This window comes from Rhinoderma darwinii, unplaced genomic scaffold (genome assembly GCF_050947455.1).
Source record: "Rhinoderma darwinii isolate aRhiDar2 unplaced genomic scaffold, aRhiDar2.hap1 Scaffold_4282, whole genome shotgun sequence".
NCBI lineage: Eukaryota > Metazoa > Chordata > Amphibia > Anura > Rhinodermatidae > Rhinoderma > Rhinoderma darwinii.
Window position 1 is genome coordinate 66 of NW_027463807.1, and position 25,481 is coordinate 25,546.

At 47.7% G+C, this 25,481-nt stretch overlaps 17 non-coding genes across 17 annotated transcripts; all 17 read right to left on the bottom strand.

Annotated features, from left to right (window-relative positions):
- Positions 1-661: 661 nt before the first annotated feature.
- Positions 662-852, bottom strand: LOC142711512 (U2 spliceosomal RNA). The gene has a single exon (XR_012869917.1). It is a non-coding gene; the product is annotated as a U2 spliceosomal RNA (small nuclear RNA).
- A 1,304-nt stretch (positions 853-2,156) lies between these two features.
- On the bottom strand, positions 2,157-2,347 carry LOC142711524 (U2 spliceosomal RNA). Its single transcript, XR_012869928.1, has one exon. It is a non-coding gene; the product is annotated as a U2 spliceosomal RNA (small nuclear RNA).
- Positions 2,348-3,627: 1,280 nt separating this feature from the next.
- On the bottom strand, positions 3,628-3,818 carry LOC142711536 (U2 spliceosomal RNA). The gene has a single exon (XR_012869939.1). It is a non-coding gene; the product is annotated as a U2 spliceosomal RNA (small nuclear RNA).
- Positions 3,819-5,114: 1,296 nt separating this feature from the next.
- Positions 5,115-5,305, bottom strand: LOC142711548 (U2 spliceosomal RNA). The gene has a single exon (XR_012869950.1). It is a non-coding gene; the product is annotated as a U2 spliceosomal RNA (small nuclear RNA).
- A 1,301-nt stretch (positions 5,306-6,606) lies between these two features.
- On the bottom strand, positions 6,607-6,797 carry LOC142711479 (U2 spliceosomal RNA). Its single transcript, XR_012869889.1, has one exon. It is a non-coding gene; the product is annotated as a U2 spliceosomal RNA (small nuclear RNA).
- A 1,276-nt stretch (positions 6,798-8,073) lies between these two features.
- On the bottom strand, positions 8,074-8,264 carry LOC142711491 (U2 spliceosomal RNA). The gene has a single exon (XR_012869900.1). It is a non-coding gene; the product is annotated as a U2 spliceosomal RNA (small nuclear RNA).
- A 1,288-nt stretch (positions 8,265-9,552) lies between these two features.
- On the bottom strand, positions 9,553-9,743 carry LOC142711503 (U2 spliceosomal RNA). Its single transcript, XR_012869909.1, has one exon. It is a non-coding gene; the product is annotated as a U2 spliceosomal RNA (small nuclear RNA).
- Positions 9,744-11,043: 1,300 nt separating this feature from the next.
- LOC142711493 (U2 spliceosomal RNA) lies at positions 11,044-11,234 on the bottom strand. The gene has a single exon (XR_012869902.1). It is a non-coding gene; the product is annotated as a U2 spliceosomal RNA (small nuclear RNA).
- A 1,280-nt stretch (positions 11,235-12,514) lies between these two features.
- Positions 12,515-12,705, bottom strand: LOC142711504 (U2 spliceosomal RNA). The gene has a single exon (XR_012869910.1). It is a non-coding gene; the product is annotated as a U2 spliceosomal RNA (small nuclear RNA).
- A 1,280-nt stretch (positions 12,706-13,985) lies between these two features.
- On the bottom strand, positions 13,986-14,176 carry LOC142711506 (U2 spliceosomal RNA). Its single transcript, XR_012869911.1, has one exon. It is a non-coding gene; the product is annotated as a U2 spliceosomal RNA (small nuclear RNA).
- Positions 14,177-15,480: 1,304 nt separating this feature from the next.
- LOC142711507 (U2 spliceosomal RNA) lies at positions 15,481-15,671 on the bottom strand. Its single transcript, XR_012869912.1, has one exon. It is a non-coding gene; the product is annotated as a U2 spliceosomal RNA (small nuclear RNA).
- A 1,288-nt stretch (positions 15,672-16,959) lies between these two features.
- Positions 16,960-17,150, bottom strand: LOC142711508 (U2 spliceosomal RNA). Its single transcript, XR_012869913.1, has one exon. It is a non-coding gene; the product is annotated as a U2 spliceosomal RNA (small nuclear RNA).
- Positions 17,151-18,418: 1,268 nt separating this feature from the next.
- Positions 18,419-18,609, bottom strand: LOC142711509 (U2 spliceosomal RNA). Its single transcript, XR_012869914.1, has one exon. It is a non-coding gene; the product is annotated as a U2 spliceosomal RNA (small nuclear RNA).
- A 1,292-nt stretch (positions 18,610-19,901) lies between these two features.
- On the bottom strand, positions 19,902-20,092 carry LOC142711510 (U2 spliceosomal RNA). Its single transcript, XR_012869915.1, has one exon. It is a non-coding gene; the product is annotated as a U2 spliceosomal RNA (small nuclear RNA).
- A 1,280-nt stretch (positions 20,093-21,372) lies between these two features.
- On the bottom strand, positions 21,373-21,563 carry LOC142711511 (U2 spliceosomal RNA). The gene has a single exon (XR_012869916.1). It is a non-coding gene; the product is annotated as a U2 spliceosomal RNA (small nuclear RNA).
- A 1,280-nt stretch (positions 21,564-22,843) lies between these two features.
- On the bottom strand, positions 22,844-23,034 carry LOC142711513 (U2 spliceosomal RNA). Its single transcript, XR_012869918.1, has one exon. It is a non-coding gene; the product is annotated as a U2 spliceosomal RNA (small nuclear RNA).
- Positions 23,035-24,326: 1,292 nt separating this feature from the next.
- On the bottom strand, positions 24,327-24,517 carry LOC142711490 (U2 spliceosomal RNA). The gene has a single exon (XR_012869899.1). It is a non-coding gene; the product is annotated as a U2 spliceosomal RNA (small nuclear RNA).
- Between the last annotated feature and the right edge of the window lie 964 nt (positions 24,518-25,481).

The following is a 25,481-nucleotide window of genomic DNA, read 5'->3' on the forward strand; positions in this document are numbered from 1 at the left end:
TGCAAAATGGAAAATAGGCATCCACCAACTTTACAGACAACTTCTCCTTGCTCCTACAACCTCCATCCTTGCACAGTTTGTTATTCTTCTAGGTAACATAGTAACAAATCCAAATTGCTGCTCTCTTTGTAGGCAAGCAAGGCTTTGTTGCAACTGCAATTCTTACTTCTTCTTGAAATGTAGTGACGACAGTACATTCCATCACATCCATCTAGTGTACACAGGTAGGTCCATTGTGGCGGGCAGGCGAGCGGGCGGGCTGCTTTATTGGCTGTTTGCTGTTCCCCTACTCCACTCCACTATTTGACTGTTGTGCTGCATCAATCAATCAATCAATCAATCAATCAATCAATCAATCAATCAGTGGCTGGCTCAGGTGCAGCTCTTTAACTTACCTAAAAGGGAGGGCGGAGAGAAGACAAGGAAGGTGAATGAGGTGTTCCAATGTGAAATGCCGGAAACACAGAAACACAGACGACACACAACAAGAGGTGGCAATCTATTCATTAATTGCATTTAATCAATGAGCTCATTATCACTCATGCATTGTCCAACAGGTGTTGAAATAATGGGATTAAAAGGGGAGATCCCTTCAGAAAGACAGAAACAATAGCAAAGACAAAAAACACTTTTGGAATCTGCTTTTAGTCAACACATAAGGAAAGGGTGCACCGGTCCTGGAAATACTGCAATACCAGGTCAATGCGTGGAGTGGACAGAGCAAGCTCTATTTCCATCTCCCTGTTCTAAAAATCCATTTAATATATGGTCCCCAGATAGGGGACGTATCAGATATTAAACTGATAAGAACAGATACTACACTTGATCTTAGCCAAAAGGCCGAGAAGCGATAACCCGAACGGGCCGCGCGTTGCCCGAGCCTGCCCGATACTGCTGTTCAGCCCTTGCAGCGATTCAGCCTACTTCTAGGCAATTCCATGGGGCCCTGCAGGCTCACACACTCACAGCTACACGGGAGGTGAATAAAGGCCGGAGAGGAAGCCAGACAGGATTTGCTTCTTTTGCTTGCACCATAATGCAGTGCTGAAAGAGGAGGAATCTACATAAAAACGCCTTCCTGGCAACGCCCAAATGCCCTGCTGCCATGCAGATAAACACTGGCAGCGGCAGCAAGTGCATGCCCACAGCCACCCCTTGTTCCTTCACACCTTGTATCAGCTGTAATCCAGTCCAGTCCAGTGCTGCCTGCTGAGCAGCACTGACCAACACTGCCTGGGCCCAGGCTTTTATCTCTGAGGCCCCATTATGATGTCAGAAAGCTGGCTCTGGAATCCTGAGGGCTCCACTATGACACGTGCAAAGTTCCGTCTGAACTTTATATAAGACGGTGAGGCTCAGTCAGTCACTCAGTGTTGCCTGAGAGGGCAACACTGCAACAGCCGGCCGCCAGGCTGTCTTTTTTTTGCACAGCTAGTTGCCTCCAGGAGGCCACAAGAGGGAGACAAGGGACTGCAAAATGGAAAATAGGCATCCACCAACTTTACAGACAACTTCTCCTTGCTCCTACAACCTCCATCCTTGCACAGTTTGTTATTCTTCTAGGTAACATAGTAACAAATCCAAATTGCTGCTCTCTTTGTAGGCAAGCAAGGCTTTGTTGCAACTGCAATTCTTACTTCTTCTTGAAATGTAGGGACGACAGTACATTCCATCACATCCATCTAGTGTACACAGGTAGGTCCATTGTGGCGGGCAGGCGAGCGGGCGGGCTGCTTTATTGGCTGTTTGCTGTTCCCCTACTCCACTCCACTATTTGACTGTTGTGCTGCATCAATCAATCAATCAATCAATCAATCAATCAATCAATCAATCAATCAATCAATCAATCAATCAATCAGTGGCTGGCTCAGGTGCAGCTCTTTAACTTACCTAAAAGGGAGGGCGGAGAGAAGACAAGGAAGGTGAATGAGGTGTTCCAATGTGAAATGCCGGAAACACAGAAACACAGACGACACACAACAAGAGGTGGCAATCTATTCATTAATTGCATTTAATCAATGAGCTCATTATCACTCATGCATTGTCCAACAGGTGTTGAAATAATGGGATTAAAAGGGGAGATCCCTTCAGAAAGACAGAAACAATAGCAAAGACAAAAAACACTTTTGGAATCTGCTTTTAGTCAACACATAAGGAAAGGGTGCACCGGTCCTGGAAATACTGCAATACCAGGTCAATGCGTGGAGTGGACAGAGCAAGCTCTATTTCCATCTCCCTGTTCTAAAAATCCATTTAATATATGGTCCCCAGATAGGGGACGTATCAGATATTAAACTGATAAGAACAGATACTACACTTGATCTTAGCCAAAAGGCCGAGAAGCGATAACCCGAACGGGCCGCGCGTTGCCCGAGCCTGCCCGATACTGCTGTTCAGCCCTTGCAGCGATTCAGCCTACTTCTAGGCAATTCCATGGGGCCCTGCAGGCTCACACACTCACAGCTACACGGGAGGTGAATAAAGGCCGGAGAGGAAGCCAGACAGGATTTGCTTCTTTTGCTTGCACCACAATGCAGTGCTGAAAGAGGAGGAATCTACATAAAAACGCCTTCCTGGCAACGCCCAAATGCCCTGCTGCCATGCAGATAAACACTGGCAGCGGCAGCAAGTGCATGCCCACAGCCACCCCTTGTTCCTTCACACCTTGTATCAGCTGTAATCCAGTCCAGTCCAGTGCTGCCTGCTGAGCAGCACTGACCAACACTGCCTGGGCCCAGGCTTTTATCTCTGAGGCCCCATTATGATGTCAGAAAGCTGGCTCTGGAATCCTGAGGGCTCCACTATGACACGTGCAAAGTTCCGTCTGAACTTTATATAAGACGGTGAGGCTCAGTCAGTCACTCAGTGTTGCCTGAGAGGGCAACACTGCAACAGCCGGCCGCCAGGCTGTCTTTTTTTTGCACAGCTAGTTGCCTCCAGGAGGCCACAAGAGGGAGACAAGGGACTGCAAAATGGAAAATAGGCATCCACCAACTTTACAGACAACTTCTCCTTGCTCCTACAACCTCCATCCTTGCACAGTTTGTTATTCTTCTAGGTAACATAGTAACAAATCCAAATTGCTGCTCTCTTTGTAGGCAAGCAAGGCTTTGTTGCAACTGCAATTCTTACTTCTTCTTGAAATGTAGTGACGACAGTACATTCCATCACATCCATCTAGTGTACACAGGTAGGTCCATTGTGGCGGGCAGGCGAGCGGGCGGGCTGCTTTATTGGCTGTTTGCTGTTCCCCTACTCCACTCCACTATTTGACTGTTGTGCTGCATCAATCAATCAATCAATCAATCAATCAATCAATCAATCAATCAGTGGCTGGCTCAGGTGCAGCTCTTTAACTTACCTAAAAGGGAGGGCGGAGAGAAGACAAGGAAGGTGAATGAGGTGTTCCAATGTGAAATGCCGGAAACACAGAAACACAGACGACACACAACAAGAGGTGGCAATCTATTCATTAATTGCATTTAATCAATGAGCTCATTATCACTCATGCATTGTCCAACAGGTGTTGAAATAATGGGATTAAAAGGGGAGATCCCTTCAGAAAGACAGAAACAATAGCAAAGACAAAAAACACTTTTGGAATCTGCTTTTAGTCAACACATAAGGAAAGGGTGCACCGGTCCTGGAAATACTGCAATACCAGGTCAATGCGTGGAGTGGACAGAGCAAGCTCTATTTCCATCTCCCTGTTCTAAAAATCCATTTAATATATGGTCCCCAGATAGGGGACGTATCAGATATTAAACTGATAAGAACAGATACTACACTTGATCTTAGCCAAAAGGCCGAGAAGCGATAACCCGAACGGGCCGCGCGTTGCCCGAGCCTGCCCGATACTGCTGTTCAGCCCTTGCAGCGATTCAGCCTACTTCTAGGCAATTCCATGGGGCCCTGCAGGCTCACACACTCACAGCTACACGGGAGGTGAATAAAGGCCGGAGAGGAAGCCAGACAGGATTTGCTTCTTTTGCTTGCACCATAATGCAGTGCTGAAAGAGGAGGAATCTACATAAAAACGCCTTCCTGGCAACGCCCAAATGCCCTGCTGCCATGCAGATAAACACTGGCAGCGGCAGCAAGTGCATGCCCACAGCCACCCCTTGTTCCTTCACACCTTGTATCAGCTGTAATCCAGTCCAGTCCAGTGCTGCCTGCTGAGCAGCACTGACCAACACTGCCTGGGCCCAGGCTTTTATCTCTGAGGCCCCATTATGATGTCAGAAAGCTGGCTCTGGAATCCTGAGGGCTCCACTATGACACGTGCAAAGTTCCGTCTGAACTTTATATAAGACGGTGAGGCTCAGTCAGTCACTCAGTGTTGCCTGAGAGGGCAACACTGCAACAGCCGGCCGCCAGGCTGTCTTTTTTTTGCACAGCTAGTTGCCTCCAGGAGGCCACAAGAGGGAGACAAGGGACTGCAAAATGGAAAATAGGCATCCACCAACTTTACAGACAACTTCTCCTTGCTCCTACAACCTCCATCCTTGCACAGTTTGTTATTCTTCTAGGTAACATAGTAACAAATCCAAATTGCTGCTCTCTTTGTAGGCAAGCAAGGCTTTGTTGCAACTGCAATTCTTACTTCTTCTTGAAATGTAGGGACGACAGTACATTCCATCACATCCATCTAGTGTACACAGGTAGGTCCATTGTGGCGGGCAGGCGAGCGGGCGGGCTGCTTTATTGGCTGTTTGCTGTTCCCCTACTCCACTCCACTATTTGACTGTTGTGCTGCATCAATCAATCAATCAATCAATCAATCAATCAATCAATCAATCAATCAATCAATCAATCAGTGGCTGGCTCAGGTGCAGCTCTTTAACTTACCTAAAAGGGAGGGCGGAGAGAAGACAAGGAAGGTGAATGAGGTGTTCCAATGTGAAATGCCGGAAACACAGAAACACAGACGACACACAACAAGAGGTGGCAATCTATTCATTAATTGCATTTAATCAATGAGCTCATTATCACTCATGCATTGTCCAACAGGTGTTGAAATAATGGGATTAAAAGGGGAGATCCCTTCAGAAAGACAGAAACAATAGCAAAGACAAAAAACACTTTTGGAATCTGCTTTTAGTCAACACATAAGGAAAGGGTGCACCGGTCCTGGAAATACTGCAATACCAGGTCAATGCGTGGAGTGGACAGAGCAAGCTCTATTTCCATCTCCCTGTTCTAAAAATCCATTTAATATATGGTCCCCAGATAGGGGACGTATCAGATATTAAACTGATAAGAACAGATACTACACTTGATCTTAGCCAAAAGGCCGAGAAGCGATAACCCGAACGGGCCGCGCGTTGCCCGAGCCTGCCCGATACTGCTGTTCAGCCCTTGCAGCGATTCAGCCTACTTCTAGGCAATTCCATGGGGCCCTGCAGGCTCACACACTCACAGCTACACGGGAGGTGAATAAAGGCCGGAGAGGAAGCCAGACAGGATTTGCTTCTTTTGCTTGCACCACAATGCAGTGCTGAAAGAGGAGGAATCTACATAAAAACGCCTTCCTGGCAACGCCCAAATGCCCTGCTGCCATGCAGATAAACACTGGCAGCGGCAGCAAGTGCATGCCCACAGCCACCCCTTGTTCCTTCACACCTTGTATCAGCTGTAATCCAGTCCAGTCCAGTGCTGCCTGCTGAGCAGCACTGACCAACACTGCCTGGGCCCAGGCTTTTATCTCTGAGGCCCCATTATGATGTCAGAAAGCTGGCTCTGGAATCCTGAGGGCTCCACTATGACACGTGCAAAGTTCCGTCTGAACTTTATATAAGACGGTGAGGCTCAGTCAGTCACTCAGTGTTGCCTGAGAGGGCAACACTGCAACAGCCGGCCGCCAGGCTGTCTTTTTTTTTGCACAGCTAGTTGCCTCCAGGAGGCCACAAGAGGGAGACAAGGGACTGCAAAATGGAAAATAGGCATCCACCAACTTTACAGACAACTTCTCCTTGCTCCTACAACCTCCATCCTTGCACAGTTTGTTATTCTTCTAGGTAACATAGTAACAAATCCAAATTGCTGCTCTCTTTGTAGGCAAGCAAGGCTTTGTTGCAACTGCAATTCTTACTTCTTCTTGAAATGTAGGGACGACAGTACATTCCATCACATCCATCTAGTGTACACAGGTAGGTCCATTGTGGCGGGCAGGCGAGCGGGCGGGCTGCTTTATTGGCTGTTTGCTGTTCCCCTACTCCACTCCACTATTTGACTGTTGTGCTGCATCAATCAATCAATCAATCAATCAATCAATCAATCAATCAATCAATCAATCAATCAATCAATCAGTGGCTGGCTCAGGTGCAGCTCTTTAACTTACCTAAAAGGGAGGGCGGAGAGAAGACAAGGAAGGTGAATGAGGTGTTCCAATGTGAAATGCCGGAAACACAGAAACACAGACGACACACAACAAGAGGTGGCAATCTATTCATTAATTGCATTTAATCAATGAGCTCATTATCACTCATGCATTGTCCAACAGGTGTTGAAATAATGGGATTAAAAGGGGAGATCCCTTCAGAAAGACAGAAACAATAGCAAAGACAAAAAACACTTTTGGAATCTGCTTTTAGTCAACACATAAGGAAAGGGTGCACCGGTCCTGGAAATACTGCAATACCAGGTCAATGCGTGGAGTGGACAGAGCAAGCTCTATTTCCATCTCCCTGTTCTAAAAATCCATTTAATATATGGTCCCCAGATAGGGGACGTATCAGATATTAAACTGATAAGAACAGATACTACACTTGATCTTAGCCAAAAGGCCGAGAAGCGATAACCCGAACGGGCCGCGCGTTGCCCGAGCCTGCCCGATACTGCTGTTCAGCCCTTGCAGCGATTCAGCCTACTTCTAGGCAATTCCATGGGGCCCTGCAGGCTCACACACTCACAGCTACACGGGAGGTGAATAAAGGCCGGAGAGGAAGCCAGACAGGATTTGCTTCTTTTGCTTGCACCACAATGCAGTGCTGAAAGAGGAGGAATCTACATAAAAACGCCTTCCTGGCAACGCCCAAATGCCCTGCTGCCATGCAGATAAACACTGGCAGCGGCAGCAAGTGCATGCCCACAGCCACCCTTTGTTCCTTCACACCTTGTATCAGCTGTAATCCAGTCCAGTCCAGTGCTGCCTGCTGAGCAGCACTGACCAACACTGCCTGGGCCCAGGCTTTTATCTCTGAGGCCCCATTATGATGTCAGAAAGCTGGCTCTGGAATCCTGAGGGCTCCACTATGACACGTGCAAAGTTCCGTCTGAACTTTATATAAGACGGTGAGGCTCAGTCAGTCACTCAGTGTTGCCTGAGAGGGCAACACTGCAACAGCCGGCCGCCAGGCTGTCTTTTTTTTGCACAGCTAGTTGCCTCCAGGAGGCCACAAGAGGGAGACAAGGGACTGCAAAATGGAAAATAGGCATCCACCAACTTTACAGACAACTTCTCCTTGCTCCTACAACCTCCATCCTTGCACAGTTTGTTATTCTTCTAGGTAACATAGTAACAAATCCAAATTGCTGCTCTCTTTGTAGGCAAGCAAGGCTTTGTTGCAACTGCAATTCTTACTTCTTCTTGAAATGTAGGGACGACAGTATATTCCATCACATCCATCTAGTGTACACAGGTAGGTCCATTGTGGCGGGCAGGCGAGCGGGCGGGCTGCTTTATTGGCTGTTTGCTGTTCCCCTACTCCACTCCACTATTTGACTGTTGTGCTGCATCAATCAATCAATCAATCAATCAATCAATCAATCAATCAGTGGCTGGCTCAGGTGCAGCTCTTTAACTTACCTAAAAGGGAGGGCGGAGAGAAGACAAGGAAGGTGAATGAGGTGTTCCAATGTGAAATGCCGGAAACACAGAAACACAGACGACACACAACAAGAGGTGGCAATCTATTCATTAATTGCATTTAATCAATGAGCTCATTATCACTCATGCATTGTCCAACAGGTGTTGAAATAATGGGATTAAAAGGGGAGATCCCTTCAGAAAGACAGAAACAATAGCAAAGACAAAAAACACTTTTGGAATCTGCTTTTAGTCAACACATAAGGAAAGGGTGCACCGGTCCTGGAAATACTGCAATACCAGGTCAATGCGTGGAGTGGACAGAGCAAGCTCTATTTCCATCTCCCTGTTCTAAAAATCCATTTAATATATGGTCCCCAGATAGGGGACGTATCAGATATTAAACTGATAAGAACAGATACTACACTTGATCTTAGCCAAAAGGCCGAGAAGCGATAACCCGAACGGGCCGCGCGTTGCCCGAGCCTGCCCGATACTGCTGTTCAGCCCTTGCAGCGATTCAGCCTACTTCTAGGCAATTCCATGGGGCCCTGCAGGCTCACACACTCACAGCTACACGGGAGGTGAATAAAGGCCGGAGAGGAAGCCAGACAGGATTTGCTTCTTTTGCTTGCACCACAATGCAGTGCTGAAAGAGGAGGAATCTACATAAAAACGCCTTCCTGGCAACGCCCAAATGCCCTGCTGCCATGCAGATAAACACTGGCAGCGGCAGCAAGTGCATGCCCACAGCCACCCCTTGTTCCTTCACACCTTGTATCAGCTGTAATCCAGTCCAGTCCAGTGCTGCCTGCTGAGCAGCACTGACCAACACTGCCTGGGCCCAGGCTTTTATCTCTGAGGCCCCATTATGATGTCAGAAAGCTGGCTCTGGAATCCTGAGGGCTCCACTATGACACGTGCAAAGTTCCGTCTGAACTTTATATAAGACGGTGAGGCTCAGTCAGTCACTCAGTGTTGCCTGAGAGGGCAACACTGCAACAGCCGGCCGCCAGGCTGTCTTTTTTTTGCACAGCTAGTTGCCTCCAGGAGGCCACAAGAGGGAGACAAGGGACTGCAAAATGGAAAATAGGCATCCACCAACTTTACAGACAACTTCTCCTTGCTCCTACAACCTCCATCCTTGCACAGTTTGTTATTCTTCTAGGTAACATAGTAACAAATCCAAATTGCTGCTCTCTTTGTAGGCAAGCAAGGCTTTGTTGCAACTGCAATTCTTACTTCTTCTTGAAATGTAGGGACGACAGTACATTCCATCACATCCATCTAGTGTACACAGGTAGGTCCATTGTGGCGGGCAGGCGAGCGGGCGGGCTGCTTTATTGGCTGTTTGCTGTTCCCCTACTCCACTCCACTATTTGACTGTTGTGCTGCATCAATCAATCAATCAATCAATCAATCAATCAATCAATCAATCAATCAATCAGTGGCTGGCTCAGGTGCAGCTCTTTAACTTACCTAAAAGGGAGGGCGGAGAGAAGACAAGGAAGGTGAATGAGGTGTTCCAATGTGAAATGCCGGAAACACAGAAACACAGACGACACACAACAAGAGGTGGCAATCTATTCATTAATTGCATTTAATCAATGAGCTCATTATCACTCATGCATTGTCCAACAGGTGTTGAAATAATGGGATTAAAAGGGGAGATCCCTTCAGAAAGACAGAAACAATAGCAAAGACAAAAAACACTTTTGGAATCTGCTTTTAGTCAACACATAAGGAAAGGGTGCACCGGTCCTGGAAATACTGCAATACCAGGTCAATGCGTGGAGTGGACAGAGCAAGCTCTATTTCCATCTCCCTGTTCTAAAAATCCATTTAATATATGGTCCCCAGATAGGGGACGTATCAGATATTAAACTGATAAGAACAGATACTACACTTGATCTTAGCCAAAAGGCCGAGAAGCGATAACCCGAACGGGCCGCGCGTTGCCCGAGCCTGCCCGATACTGCTGTTCAGCCCTTGCAGCGATTCAGCCTACTTCTAGGCAATTCCATGGGGCCCTGCAGGCTCACACACTCACAGCTACACGGGAGGTGAATAAAGGCCGGAGAGGAAGCCAGACAGGATTTGCTTCTTTTGCTTGCACCACAATGCAGTGCTGAAAGAGGAGGAATCTACATAAAAACGCCTTCCTGGCAACGCCCAAATGCCCTGCTGCCATGCAGATAAACACTGGCAGCGGCAGCAAGTGTATGCCCACAGCCACCCCTTGTTCCTTCACACCTTGTATCAGCTGTAATCCAGTCCAGTCCAGTGCTGCCTGCTGAGCAGCACTGACCAACACTGCCTGGGCCCAGGCTTTTATCTCTGAGGCCCCATTATGATGTCAGAAAGCTGGCTCTGGAATCCTGAGGGCTCCACTATGACACGTGCAAAGTTCCGTCTGAACTTTATATAAGACGGTGAGGCTCAGTCAGTCACTCAGTGTTGCCTGAGAGGGCAACACTGCAACAGCCGGCCGCCAGGCTGTCTTTTTTTTGCACAGCTAGTTGCCTCCAGGAGGCCACAAGAGGGAGACAAGGGACTGCAAAATGGAAAATAGGCATCCACCAACTTTACAGACAACTTCTCCTTGCTCCTACAACCTCCATCCTTGCACAGTTTGTTATTCTTCTAGGTAACATAGTAACAAATCCAAATTGCTGCTCTCTTTGTAGGCAAGCAAGGCTTTGTTGCAACTGCAATTCTTACTTCTTCTTGAAATGTAGGGACGACAGTACATTCCATCACATCCATCTAGTGTACACAGGTAGGTCCATTGTGGCGGGCAGGCGAGCGGGCGGGCTGCTTTATTGGCTGTTTGCTGTTCCCCTACTCCACTCCACTATTTGACTGTTGTGCTGCATCAATCAATCAATCAATCAATCAATCAATCAATCAATCAATCAATCAATCAATCAATCAATCAGTGGCTGGCTCAGGTGCAGCTCTTTAACTTACCTAAAAGGGAGGGCGGAGAGAAGACAAGGAAGGTGAATGAGGTGTTCCAATGTGAAATGCCGGAAACACAGAAACACAGACGACACACAACAAGAGGTGGCAATCTATTCATTAATTGCATTTAATCAATGAGCTCATTATCACTCATGCATTGTCCAACAGGTGTTGAAATAATGGGATTAAAAGGGGAGATCCCTTCAGAAAGACAGAAACAATAGCAAAGACAAAAAACACTTTTGGAATCTGCTTTTAGTCAACACATAAGGAAAGGGTGCACCGGTCCTGGAAATACTGCAATACCAGGTCAATGCGTGGAGTGGACAGAGCAAGCTCTATTTCCATCTCCCTGTTCTAAAAATCCATTTAATATATGGTCCCCAGATAGGGGACGTATCAGATATTAAACTGACAAGAACAGATACTACACTTGATCTTAGCCAAAAGGCCGAGAAGCGATAACCCGAACGGGCCGCGCGTTGCCCGAGCCTGCCCGATACTGCTGTTCAGCCCTTGCAGCGATTCAGCCTACTTCTAGGCAATTCCATGGGGCCCTGCAGGCTCACACACTCACAGCTACACGGGAGGTGAATAAAGGCCGGAGAGGAAGCCAGACAGGATTTGCTTCTTTTGCTTGCACCACAATGCAGTGCTGAAAGAGGAGGAATCTACATAAAAACGCCTTCCTGGCAACGCCCAAATGCCCTGCTGCCATGCAGATAAACACTGGCAGCGGCAGCAAGTGCATGCCCACAGCCACCCCTTGTTCCTTCACACCTTGTATCAGCTGTAATCCAGTCCAGTCCAGTGCTGCCTGCTGAGCAGCACTGACCAACACTGCCTGGGCCCAGGCTTTTATCTCTGAGGCCCCATTATGATGTCAGAAAGCTGGCTCTGGAATCCTGAGGGCTCCACTATGACACGTGCAAAGTTCCGTCTGAACTTTATATAAGACGGTGAGGCTCAGTCAGTCACTCAGTGTTGCCTGAGAGGGCAACACTGCAACAGCCGGCCGCCAGGCTGTCTTTTTTTTGCACAGCTAGTTGCCTCCAGGAGGCCACAAGAGGGAGACAAGGGACTGCAAAATGGAAAATAGGCATCCACCAACTTTACAGACAACTTCTCCTTGCTCCTACAACCTCCATCCTTGCACAGTTTGTTATTCTTCTAGGTAACATAGTAACAAATCCAAATTGCTGCTCTCTTTGTAGGCAAGCAAGGCTTTGTTGCAACTGCAATTCTTACTTCTTCTTGAAATGTAGGGACGACAGTACATTCCATCACATCCATCTAGTGTACACAGGTAGGTCCATTGTGGCGGGCAGGCGAGCGGGCGGGCTGCTTTATTGGCTGTTTGCTGTTCCCCTACTCCACTCCACTATTTGACTGTTGTGCTGCATCAATCAATCAATCAATCAATCAATCAATCAATCAATCAATCAGTGGCTGGCTCAGGTGCAGCTCTTTAACTTACCTAAAAGGGAGGGCGGAGAGAAGACAAGGAAGGTGAATGAGGTGTTCCAATGTGAAATGCCGGAAACACAGAAACACAGACGACACACAACAAGAGGTGGCAATCTATTCATTAATTGCATTTAATCAATGAGCTCATTATCACTCATGCATTGTCCAACAGGTGTTGAAATAATGGGATTAAAAGGGGAGATCCCTTCAGAAAGACAGAAACAATAGCAAAGACAAAAAACACTTTTGGAATCTGCTTTTAGTCAACACATAAGGAAAGGGTGCACCGGTCCTGGAAATACTGCAATACCAGGTCAATGCGTGGAGTGGACAGAGCAAGCTCTATTTCCATCTCCCTGTTCTAAAAATCCATTTAATATATGGTCCCCAGATAGGGGACGTATCAGATATTAAACTGATAAGAACAGATACTACACTTGATCTTAGCCAAAAGGCCGAGAAGCGATAACCCGAACGGGCCGCGCGTTGCCCGAGCCTGCCCGATACTGCTGTTCAGCCCTTGCAGCGATTCAGCCTACTTCTAGGCAATTCCATGGGGCCCTGCAGGCTCACACACTCACAGCTACACGGGAGGTGAATAAAGGCCGGAGAGGAAGCCAGACAGGATTTGCTTCTTTTGCTTGCACCACAATGCAGTGCTGAAAGAGGAGGAATCTACATAAAAACGCCTTCCTGGCAACGCCCAAATGCCCTGCTGCCATGCAGATAAACACTGGCAGCGGCAGCAAGTGCATGCCCACAGCCACCCCTTGTTCCTTCACACCTTGTATCAGCTGTAATCCAGTCCAGTCCAGTGCTGCCTGCTGAGCAGCACTGACCAACACTGCCTGGGCCCAGGCTTTTATCTCTGAGGCCCCATTATGATGTCAGAAAGCTGGCTCTGGAATCCTGAGGGCTCCACTATGACACGTGCAAAGTTCCGTCTGAACTTTATATAAGACGGTGAGGCTCAGTCAGTCACTCAGTGTTGCCTGAGAGGGCAACACTGCAACAGCCGGCCGCCAGGCTGTCTTTTTTTTGCACAGCTAGTTGCCTCCAGGAGGCCACAAGAGGGAGACAAGGGACTGCAAAATGGAAAATAGGCATCCACCAACTTTACAGACAACTTCTCCTTGCTCCTACAACCTCCATCCTTGCACAGTTTGTTATTCTTCTAGGTAACATAGTAACAAATCCAAATTGCTGCTCTCTTTGTAGGCAAGCAAGGCTTTGTTGCAACTGCAATTCTTACTTCTTCTTGAAATGTAGGGACGACAGTACATTCCATCACATCCATCTAGTGTACACAGGTAGGTCCATTGTGGCGGGCAGGCGAGCGGGCGGGCTGCTTTATTGGCTGTTTGCTGTTCCCCTACTCCACTCCACTATTTGACTGTTGTGCTGCATCAATCAATCAATCAATCAATCAATCAATCAATCAATCAATCAGTGGCTGGCTCAGGTGCAGCTCTTTAACTTACCTAAAAGGGAGGGCGGAGAGAAGACAAGGAAGGTGAATGAGGTGTTCCAATGTGAAATGCCGGAAACACAGAAACACAGACGACACACAACAAGAGGTGGCAATCTATTCATTAATTGCATTTAATCAATGAGCTCATTATCACTCATGCATTGTCCAACAGGTGTTGAAATAATGGGATTAAAAGGGGAGATCCCTTCAGAAAGACAGAAACAATAGCAAAGACAAAAAACACTTTTGGAATCTGCTTTTAGTCAACACATAAGGAAAGGGTGCACCGGTCCTGGAAATACTGCAATACCAGGTCAATGCGTGGAGTGGACAGAGCAAGCTCTATTTCCATCTCCCTGTTCTAAAAATCCATTTAATATATGGTCCCCAGATAGGGGACGTATCAGATATTAAACTGATAAGAACAGATACTACACTTGATCTTAGCCAAAAGGCCGAGAAGCGATAACCCGAACGGGCCGCGCGTTGCCCGAGCCTGCCCGATACTGCTGTTCAGCCCTTGCAGCGATTCAGCCTACTTCTAGGCAATTCCATGGGGCCCTGCAGGCTCACACACTCACAGCTACACGGGAGGTGAATAAAGGCCGGAGAGGAAGCCAGACAGGATTTGCTTCTTTTGCTTGCACCACAATGCAGTGCTGAAAGAGGAGGAATCTACATAAAAACGCCTTCCTGGCAACGCCCAAATGCCCTGCTGCCATGCAGATAAACACTGGCAGCGGCAGCAAGTGCATGCCCACAGCCACCCCTTGTTCCTTCACACCTTGTATCAGCTGTAATCCAGTCCAGTCCAGTGCTGCCTGCTGAGCAGCACTGACCAACACTGCCTGGGCCCAGGCTTTTATCTCTGAGGCCCCATTATGATGTCAGAAAGCTGGCTCTGGAATCCTGAGGGCTCCACTATGACACGTGCAAAGTTCCGTCTGAACTTTATATAAGACGGTGAGGCTCAGTCAGTCACTCAGTGTTGCCTGAGAGGGCAACACTGCAACAGCCGGCCGCCAGGCTGTCTTTTTTTTGCACAGCTAGTTGCCTCCAGGAGGCCACAAGAGGGAGACAAGGGACTGCAAAATGGAAAATAGGCATCCACCAACTTTACAGACAACTTCTCCTTGCTCCTACAACCTCCATCCTTGCACAGTTTGTTATTCTTCTAGGTAACATAGTAACAAATCCAAATTGCTGCTCTCTTTGTAGGCAAGCAAGGCTTTGTTGCAACTGCAATTCTTACTTCTTCTTGAAATGTAGGGACGACAGTACATTCCATCACATCCATCTAGTGTACACAGGTAGGTCCATTGTGGCGGGCAGGCGAGCGGGCGGGCTGCTTTATTGGCTGTTTGCTGTTCCCCTACTCCACTCCACTATTTGACTGTTGTGCTGCATCAATCAATCAATCAATCAATCAATCAATCAATCAATCAATCAATCAATCAATCAATCAATCAATCAGTGGCTGGCTCAGGTGCAGCTCTTTAACTTACCTAAAAGGGAGGGCGGAGAGAAGACAAGGAAGGTGAATGAGGTGTTCCAATGTGAAATGCCGGAAACACAGAAACACAGACGACACACAACAAGAGGTGGCAATCTATTCATTAATTGCATTTAATCAATGAGCTCATTATCACTCATGCATTGTCCAACAGGTGTTGAAATAATGGGATTAAAAGGGGAGATCCCTTCAGAAAGACAGAAACAATAGCAAAGACAAAAAACACTTTTGGAATCTGCTTTTAGTCAACACATAAGGAAAGGGTGCACCGGTCCTGGAAATACTGCAATACCAGGTCAATGCGTGGAGTGGACAGAGCAAGCTCTATTTCCATCTCCCTGTTCTAAAAATCCATTTAATATATGGTCCCCAGATAGGGGACGTATCAGATATTAAACTGATAAGAACAGATACTACACTTGATCTTAGCCAAAAGGCCGAGAAGCGATAACCCGAACGGGCCGCGCGTTGCCCGAGCCTGCCCGATACTGCTGTTCAGCCCTTGCAGCGATTCAGCCTACTTCTAGGCAATTCCATGGGGCCCTGCAGGCTCACACACTCACAGCTACACGGGAGGTGAATAAAGGCCGGAGAGGAAGCCAGACAGGATTTGCTTCTTTTGCTTGCACCACAATGCAGTGCTGAAAGAGGAGGAATCTACATAAAAACGCCTTCCTGGCAACGCCCAAATGCCCTGCTGCCATGCAGATAAACACTGGCAGCGGCAGCAAGTGCATGCCCACAGCCACCCCTTGTTCCTTCACACCTTGTATCAGCTGTAATCCAGTCCAGTCCAGTGCTGCCTGCTGAGCAGCACTGACCAACACTGCCTGGGCCCAGGCTTTTATCTCTGAGGCCCCATTATGATGTCAGAAAGCTGGCTCTGGAATCCTGAGGGCTCCACTATGACACGTGCAAAGTTCCGTCTGAACTTTATATAAGACGGTGAGGCTCAGTCAGTCACTCAGTGTTGCCTGAGAGGGCAACACTGCAACAGCCGGCCGCCAGGCTGTCTTTTTTTTGCACAGCTAGTTGCCTCCAGGAGGCCACAAGAGGGAGACAAGGGACTGCAAAATGGAAAATAGGCATCCACCAACTTTACAGACAACTTCTCCTTGCTCCTACAACCTCCATCCTTGCACAGTTTGTTATTCTTCTAGGTAACATAGTAACAAATCCAAATTGCTGCTCTCTTTGTAGGCAAGCAAGGCTTTGTTGCAACTGCAATTCTTACTTCTTCTTGAAATGTAGGGACGACAGTACATTCCATCACATCCATCTAGTGTACACAGGTAGGTCCATTGTGGCGGGCAGGCGAGCGGGCGGGCTGCTTTATTGGCTGTTTGCTGTTCCCCTACTCCACTCCACTATTTGACTGTTGTGCTGCATCAATCAATCAATCAATCAATCAATCAATCAATCAATCAATCAATCAATCAGTGGCTGGCTCAGGTGCAGCTCTTTAACTTACCTAAAAGGGAGGGCGGAGAGAAGACAAGGAAGGTGAATGAGGTGTTCCAATGTGAAATGCCGGAAACACAGAAACACAGACGACACACAACAAGAGGTGGCAATCTATTCATTAATTGCATTTAATCAATGAGCTCATTATCACTCATGCATTGTCCAACAGGTGTTGAAATAATGGGATTAAAAGGGGAGATCCCTTCAGAAAGACAGAAACAATAGCAAAGACAAAAAACACTTTTGGAATCTGCTTTTAGTCAACACATAAGGAAAGGGTGCACCGGTCCTGGAAATACTGCAATACCAGGTCAATGCGTGGAGTGGACAGAGCAAGCTCTATTTCCATCTCCCTGTTCTAAAAATCCATTTAATATATGGTCCCCAGATAGGGGACGTATCAGATATTAAACTGATAAGAACAGATACTACACTTGATCTTAGCCAAAAGGCCGAGAAGCGATAACCCGAACGGGCCGCGCGTTGCCCGAGCCTGCCCGATACTGCTGTTCAGCCCTTGCAGCGATTCAGCCTACTTCTAGGCAATTCCATGGGGCCCTGCAGGCTCACACACTCACAGCTACACGGGAGGTGAATAAAGGCCGGAGAGGAAGCCAGACAGGATTTGCTTCTTTTGCTTGCACCACAATGCAGTGCTGAAAGAGGAGGAATCTACATAAAAACGCCTTCCTGGCAACGCCCAAATGCCCTGCTGCCATGCAGATAAACACTGGCAGCGGCAGCAAGTGCATGCCCACAGCCACCCCTTGTTCCTTCACACCTTGTATCAGCTGTAATCCAGTCCAGTCCAGTGCTGCCTGCTGAGCAGCACTGACCAACACTGCCTGGGCCCAGGCTTTTATGTCTGAGGCCCCATTATGATGTCAGAAAGCTGGCTCTGGAATCCTGAGGGCTCCACTATGACACGTGCAAAGTTCCGTCTGAACTTTATATAAGACGGTGAGGCTCAGTCAGTCACTCAGTGTTGCCTGAGAGGGCAACACTGCAACAGCCGGCCGCCAGGCTGTCTTTTTTTTGCACAGCTAGTTGCCTCCAGGAGGCCACAAGAGGGAGACAAGGGACTGCAAAATGGAAAATAGGCATCCACCAACTTTACAGACAACTTCTCCTTGCTCCTACAACCTCCATCCTTGCACAGTTTGTTATTCTTCTAGGTAACATAGTAACAAATCCAAATTGCTGCTCTCTTTGTAGGCAAGCAAGGCTTTGTTGCAACTGCAATTCTTACTTCTTCTTGAAATGTAGGGACGACAGTACATTCCATCACATCCATCTAGTGTACACAGGTAGGTCCATTGTGGCGGGCAGGCGAGCGGGCGGGCTGCTTTATTGGCTGTTTGCTGTTCCCCTACTCCACTCCACTATTTGACTGTTGTGCTGCATCAATCAATCAATCAATCAATCAATCAATCAGTGGCTGGCTCAGGTGCAGCTCTTTAACTTACCTAAAAGGGAGGGCGGAGAGAAGACAAGGAAGGTGAATGAGGTGTTCCAATGTGAAATGCCGGAAACACAGAAACACAGACGACACACAACAAGAGGTGGCAATCTATTCATTAATTGCATTTAATCAATGAGCTCATTATCACTCATGCATTGTCCAACAGGTGTTGAAATAATGGGATTAAAAGGGGAGATCCCTTCAGAAAGACAGAAACAATAGCAAAGACAAAAAACACTTTTGGAATCTGCTTTTAGTCAACACATAAGGAAAGGGTGCACCGGTCCTGGAAATACTGCAATACCAGGTCAATGCGTGGAGTGGACAGAGCAAGCTCTATTTCCATCTCCCTGTTCTAAAAATCCATTTAATATATGGTCCCCAGATAGGGGACGTATCAGATATTAAACTGATAAGAACAGATACTACACTTGATCTTAGCCAAAAGGCCGAGAAGCGATAACCCGAACGGGCCGCGCGTTGCCCGAGCCTGCCCGATACTGCTGTTCAGCCCTTGCAGCGATTCAGCCTACTTCTAGGCAATTCCATGGGGCCCTGCAGGCTCACACACTCACAGCTACACGGGAGGTGAATAAAGGCCGGAGAGGAAGCCAGACAGGATTTGCTTCTTTTGCTTGCACCACAATGCAGTGCTGAAAGAGGAGGAATCTACATAAAAACGCCTTCCTGGCAACGCCCAAATGCCCTGCTGCCATGCAGATAAACACTGGCAGCGGCAGCAAGTGCATGCCCACAGCCACCCCTTGTTCCTTCACACCTTGTATCAGCTGTAATCCAGTCCAGTCCAGTGCTGCCTGCTGAGCAGCACTGACCAACACTGCCTGGGCCCAGGCTTTTATCTCTGAGGCCCCATTATGATGTCAGAAAGCTGGCTCTGGAATCCTGAGGGCTCCACTATGACACGTGCAAAGTTCCGTCTGAACTTTATATAAGACGGTGAGGCTCAGTCAGTCACTCAGTGTTGCCTGAGAGGGCAACACTGCAACAGCCGGCCGCCAGGCTGTCTTTTTTTTGCACAGCTAGTTGCCTCCAGGAGGCCACAAGAGGGAGACAAGGGACTGCAAAATGGAAAATAGGCATCCACCAACTTTACAGACAACTTCTCCTTGCTCCTACAACCTCCATCCTTGCACAGTTTGTTATTCTTCTAGGTAACATAGTAACAAATCCAAATTGCTGCTCTCTTTGTAGGCAAGCAAGGCTTTGTTGCAACTGCAATTCTTACTTCTTCTTGAAATGTAGGGACGACAGTACATTCCATCACATCCATCTAGTGTACACAGGTAGGTCCATTGTGGCGGGCAGGCGAGCGGGCGGGCTGCTTTATTGGCTGTTTGCTGTTCCCCTACTCCACTCCACTATTTGACTGTTGTGCTGCATCAATCAATCAATCAATCAATCAATCAATCAATCAATCAATCAATCAATCAATCAGTGGCTGGCTCAGGTGCAGCTCTTTAACTTACCTAAAAGGGAGGGCGGAGAGAAGACAAGGAAGGTGAATGAGGTGTTCCAATGTGAAATGCCGGAAACACAGAAACACAGACGACACACAACAAGAGGTGGCAATCTATTCATTAATTGCATTTAATCAATGAGCTCATTATCACTCATGCATTGTCCAACAGGTGTTGAAATAATGGGATTAAAAGGGGAGATCCCTTCAGAAAGACAGAAACAATAGCAAAGACAAAAAACACTTTTGGAATCTGCTTTTAGTCAACACATAAGGAAAGGGTGCACCGGTCCTGGAAATACTGCAATACCAGGTCAATGCGTGGAGTGGACAGAGCAAGCTCTATTTCCATCTCCCTGTTCTAAAAATCCATTTAATATATGGTCCCCAGATAGGGGACGTATCAGATATTAAACTGATAAGAACAGATACTACACTTGATCTTAGCCAAAAGGCCGAGAAGCGATAACCCGAACGGGCCGCGCGTTGCCCGAGCCTGCCCGATACTGCTGTTCAGCCCTTGCAGCGATTCAGCCTACTTCTAGGCAATTCCATGGGGCCCTGCAGGCTCACATACTCACAGCTACACGGGAGGTGAATAAAGGCCGGAGAGGAAGCCAGACAGGATTTGCTTCTTTTGCTTGCACCACAATGCAGTGCTGAAAGAGGAGGAATCTACATAAAAACGCCTTCCTGGCAACGCCCAAATGCCCTGCTGCCATGCAGATAAACACTGGCAGCGGCAGCAAGTGCATGCCCACAGCCACCCCTTGTTCCTTCACACCTTGTATCAGCTGTAATCCAGTCCAGTCCAGTGCTGCCTGCTGAGCAGCACTGACCAACACTGCCTGGGCCCAGGCTTTTATCTCTGAGGCCCCATTATGATGTCAGAAAGCTGGCTCTGGAATCCTGAGGGCTCCACTATGACACGTGCAAAGTTCCGTCTGAACTTTATATAAGACGGTGAGGCTCAGTCAGTCACTCAGTGTTGCCTGAGAGGGCAACACTGCAACAGCCGGCCGCCAGGCTGTCTTTTTTTTGCACAGCTAGTTGCCTCCAGGAGGCCACAAGAGGGAGACAAGGGACTGCAAAATGGAAAATAGGCATCCACCAACTTTACAGACAACTTCTCCTTGCTCCTACAACCTCCATCCTTGCACAGTTTGTTATTCTTCTAGGTAACATAGTAACAAATCCAAATTGCTGCTCTCTTTGTAGGCAAGCAAGGCTTTGTTGCAACTGCAATTCTTACTTCTTCTTGAAATGTAGGGACGACAGTACATTCCATCACATCCATCTAGTGTACACAGGTAGGTCCATTGTGGCGGGCAGGCGAGCGGGCGGGCTGCTTTATTGGCTGTTTGCTGTTCCCCTACTCCACTCCACTATTTGACTGTTGTGCTGCATCAATCAATCAATCAATCAATCAATCAATCAATCAATCAATCAGTGGCTGGCTCAGGTGCAGCTCTTTAACTTACCTAAAAGGGAGGGCGGAGAGAAGACAAGGAAGGTGAATGAGGTGTTCCAATGTGAAATGCCGGAAACACAGAAACACAGACGACACACAACAAGAGGTGGCAATCTATTCATTAATTGCATTTAATCAATGAGCTCATTATCACTCATGCATTGTCCAACAGGTGTTGAAATAATGGGATTAAAAGGGGAGATCCCTTCAGAAAGACAGAAACAATAGCAAAGACAAAAAACACTTTTGGAATCTGCTTTTAGTCAACACATAAGGAAAGGGTGCACCGGTCCTGGAAATACTGCAATACCAGGTCAATGCGTGGAGTGGACAGAGCAAGCTCTATTTCCATCTCCCTGTTCTAAAAATCCATTTAATATATGGTCCCCAGATAGGGGACGTATCAGATATTAAACTGATAAGAACAGATACTACACTTGATCTTAGCCAAAAGGCCGAGAAGCGATAACCCGAACGGGCCGCGCGTTGCCCGAGCCTGCCCGATACTGCTGTTCAGCCCTTGCAGCGATTCAGCCTACTTCTAGGCAATTCCATGGGGCCCTGCAGGCTCACACACTCACAGCTACACGGGAGGTGAATAAAGGCCGGAGAGGAAGCCAGACAGGATTTGCTTCTTTTGCTTGCACCACAATGCAGTGCTGAAAGAGGAGGAATCTACATAAAAACGCCTTCCTGGCAACGCCCAAATGCCCTGCTGCCATGCAGATAAACACTGGCAGCGGCAGCAAGTGCATGCCCACAGCCACCCCTTGTTCCTTCACACCTTGTATCAGCTGTAATCCAGTCCAGTCCAGTGCTGCCTGCTGAGCAGCACTGACCAACACTGCCTGGGCCCAGGCTTTTATCTCTGAGGCCCCATTATGATGTCAGAAAGCTGGCTCTGGAATCCTGAGGGCTCCACTATGACACGTGCAAAGTTCCGTCTGAACTTTATATAAGACGGTGAGGCTCAGTCAGTCACTCAGTGTTGCCTGAGAGGGCAACACTGCAACAGCCGGCCGCCAGGCTGTCTTTTTTTTGCACAGCTAGTTGCCTCCAGGAGGCCACAAGAGGGAGACAAGGGACTGCAAAATGGAAAATAGGCATCCACCAACTTTACAGACAACTTCTCCTTGCTCCTACAACCTCCATCCTTGCACAGTTTGTTATTCTTCTAGGTAACATAGTAACAAATCCAAATTGCTGCTCTCTTTGTAGGCAAGCAAGGCTTTGTTGCAACTGCAATTCTTACTTCTTCTTGAAATGTAGGGACGACAGTACATTCCATCACATCCATCTAGTGTACACAGGTAGGTCCATTGTGGCGGGCAGGCGAGCGGGCGGGCTGCTTTATTGGCTGTTTGCTGTTCCCCTACTCCACTCCACTATTTGACTGTTGTGCTGCATCAATCAATCAATCAATCAATCAATCAATCAATCAATCAATCAGTGGCTGGCTCAGGTGCAGCTCTTTAACTTACCTAAAAGGGAGGGCGGAGAGAAGACAAGGAAGGTGAATGAGGTGTTCCAATGTGAAATGCCGGAAACACAGAAACACAGACGACACACAACAAGAGGTGGCAATCTATTCATTAATTGCATTTAATCAATGAGCTCATTATCACTCATGCATTGTCCAACAGGTGTTGAAATAATGGGATTAAAAGGGGAGATCCCTTCAGAAAGACAGAAACAATAGCAAAGACAAAAAACACTTTTGGAATCTGCTTTTAGTCAACACATAAGGAAAGGGTGCACCGGTCCTGGAAATACTGCAATACCAGGTCAATGCGTGGAGTGGACAGAGCAAGCTCTATTTCCATCTCCCTGTTCTAAAAATCCATTTAATATATGGTCCCCAGATAGGGGACGTATCAGATATTAAACTGATAAGAACAGATACTACACTTGATCTTAGCCAAAAGGCCGAGAAGCGATAACCCGAACGGGCCGCGCGTTGCCCGAGCCTGCCCGATACTGCTGTTCAGCCCTTGCAGCGATTCAGCCTACTTCTAGGCAATTCCATGGGGCCCTGCAGGCTCACACACTCACAGCTACACGGGAGGTGAATAAAGGCCGGAGAGGAAGCCAGACAGGATTTGCTTCTTTTGCTTGCACCACAATGCAGTGCTGAAAGAGGAGGAATCTACATAAAAACGCCTTCCTGGCAACGCCCAAATGCCCTGCTGCCATGCAGATAAACACTGGCAGCGGCAGCAAGTGCATGCCCACAGCCACCCCTTGTTCCTTCACACCTTGTATCAGCTGTAATCCAGTCCAGTCCAGTGCTGCCTGCTGAGCAGCACTGACCAACACTGCCTGGGCCCAGGCTTTTATCTCTGAGGCCCCATTATGATGTCAGAAAGCTGGCTCTGGAATCCTGAGGGCTCCACTATGACACGTGCAAAGTTCCGTCTGAACTTTATATAAGACGGTGAGGCTCAGTCAGTCACTCAGTGTTGCCTGAGAGGGCAACACTGCAACAGCCGGCCGCCAGGCTGTCTTTTTTTTGCACAGCTAGTTGCCTCCAGGAGGCCACAAGAGGGAGACAAGGGACTGCAAAATGGAAAATAGGCATCCACCAACTTTACAGACAACTTCTCCTTGCTCCTACAACCTCCATCCTTGCACAGTTTGTTATTCTTCTAGGTAACATAGTAACAAATCCAAATTGCTGCTCTCTTTGTAGGCAAGCAAGGCTTTGTTGCAACTGCAATTCTTACTTCTTCTTGAAATGTAGGGACGACAGTACATTCCATCACATCCATCTAGTGTACACAGGTAGGTCCATTGTGGCGGGCAGGCGAGCGGGCGGGCTGCTTTATTGGCTGTTTGCTGTTCCCCTACTCCACTCCACTATTTGACTGTTGTGCTGCATCAATCAATCAATCAATCAATCAATCAATCAATCAATCAATCAATCAATCAATCAGTGGCTGGCTCAGGTGCAGCTCTTTAACTTACCTAAAAGGGAGGGCGGAGAGAAGACAAGGAAGGTGAATGAGGTGTTCCAATGTGAAATGCCGGAAACACAGAAACACAGACGACACACAACAAGAGGTGGCAATCTATTCATTAATTGCATTTAATCAATGAGCTCATTATCACTCATGCATTGTCCAACAGGTGTTGAAATAATGGGATTAAAAGGGGAGATCCCTTCAGAAAGACAGAAACATTAGCAAAGACAAAAAACACTTTTGGAATCTGCTTTTAGTCAACACATAAGGAAAGGGTGCACCGGTCCTGGAAATACTGTAATACCAGGTCAATGCGTGGAGTGGACAGAGCAAGCTCTATTTCCATCTCCCTGTTCTAAAAATCCATTTAATATATGGTCCCCAGATAGGGGACGTATCAGATATTAAACTGATAAGAACAGATACTACACTTGATCTTAGCCAAAAGGCCGAGAAGCGATAACCCGAACGGGCCGCGCGTTGCCCGAGCCTGCCCGATACTGCTGTTCAGCCCTTGCAGCGATTCAGCCTACTTCTAGGCAATTCCATGGGGCCCTGCAGGCTCACACACTCACAGCTACACGGGAGGTGAATAAAGGCCGGAGAGGAAGCCAGACAGGATTTGCTTCTTTTGCTTGCACCACAATGCAGTGCTGAAAGAGGAGGAATCTACATAAAAACGCCTTCCTGGCAACGCCCAAATGCCCTGCTGCCATGCAGATAAACACTGGCAGCGGCAGCAAGTGCATGCCCACAGCCACCCCTTGTTCCTTCACACCTTGTATCAGCTGTAATCCAGTCCAGTCCAGTGCTGCCTGCTGAGCAGCACTGACCAACACTGCCTGGGCCCAGGCTTTTATCTCTGAGGCCCCATTATGATGTCAGAAAGCTGGCTCTGGAATCCTGAGGGCTCCACTATGACACGTGCAAAGTTCCGTCTGAACTTTATATAAGACGGTGAGGCTCAGTCAGTCACTCAGTGTTGCCTGAGAGGGCAACACTGCAACAGCCGGCCGCCAGGCTGTCTTTTTTTTGCACAGCTAGTTGCCTCCAGGAGGCCACAAGAGGGAGACAAGGGACTGCAAAATGGAAAATAGGCATCCACCAACTTTACAGACAACTTCTCCTTGCTCCTACAACCTCCATCCTTGCACAGTTTGTTATTCTTCTAGGTAACATAGTAACAAATCCAAATTGCTGCTCTCTTTGTAGGCAAGCAAGGCTTTGTTGCAACTGCAATTCTTACTTCTTCTTGAAATGTAGGGACGACAGTACATTCCATCACATCCATCTAGTGTACACAGGTAGGTCCATTGTGGCGGGCAGGCGAGCGGGCGGGCTGCTTTATTGGCTGTTTGCTGTTCCCCTACTCCACTCCACTATTTGACTGTTGTGCTGCATCAATCAATCAATCAATCAATCAAT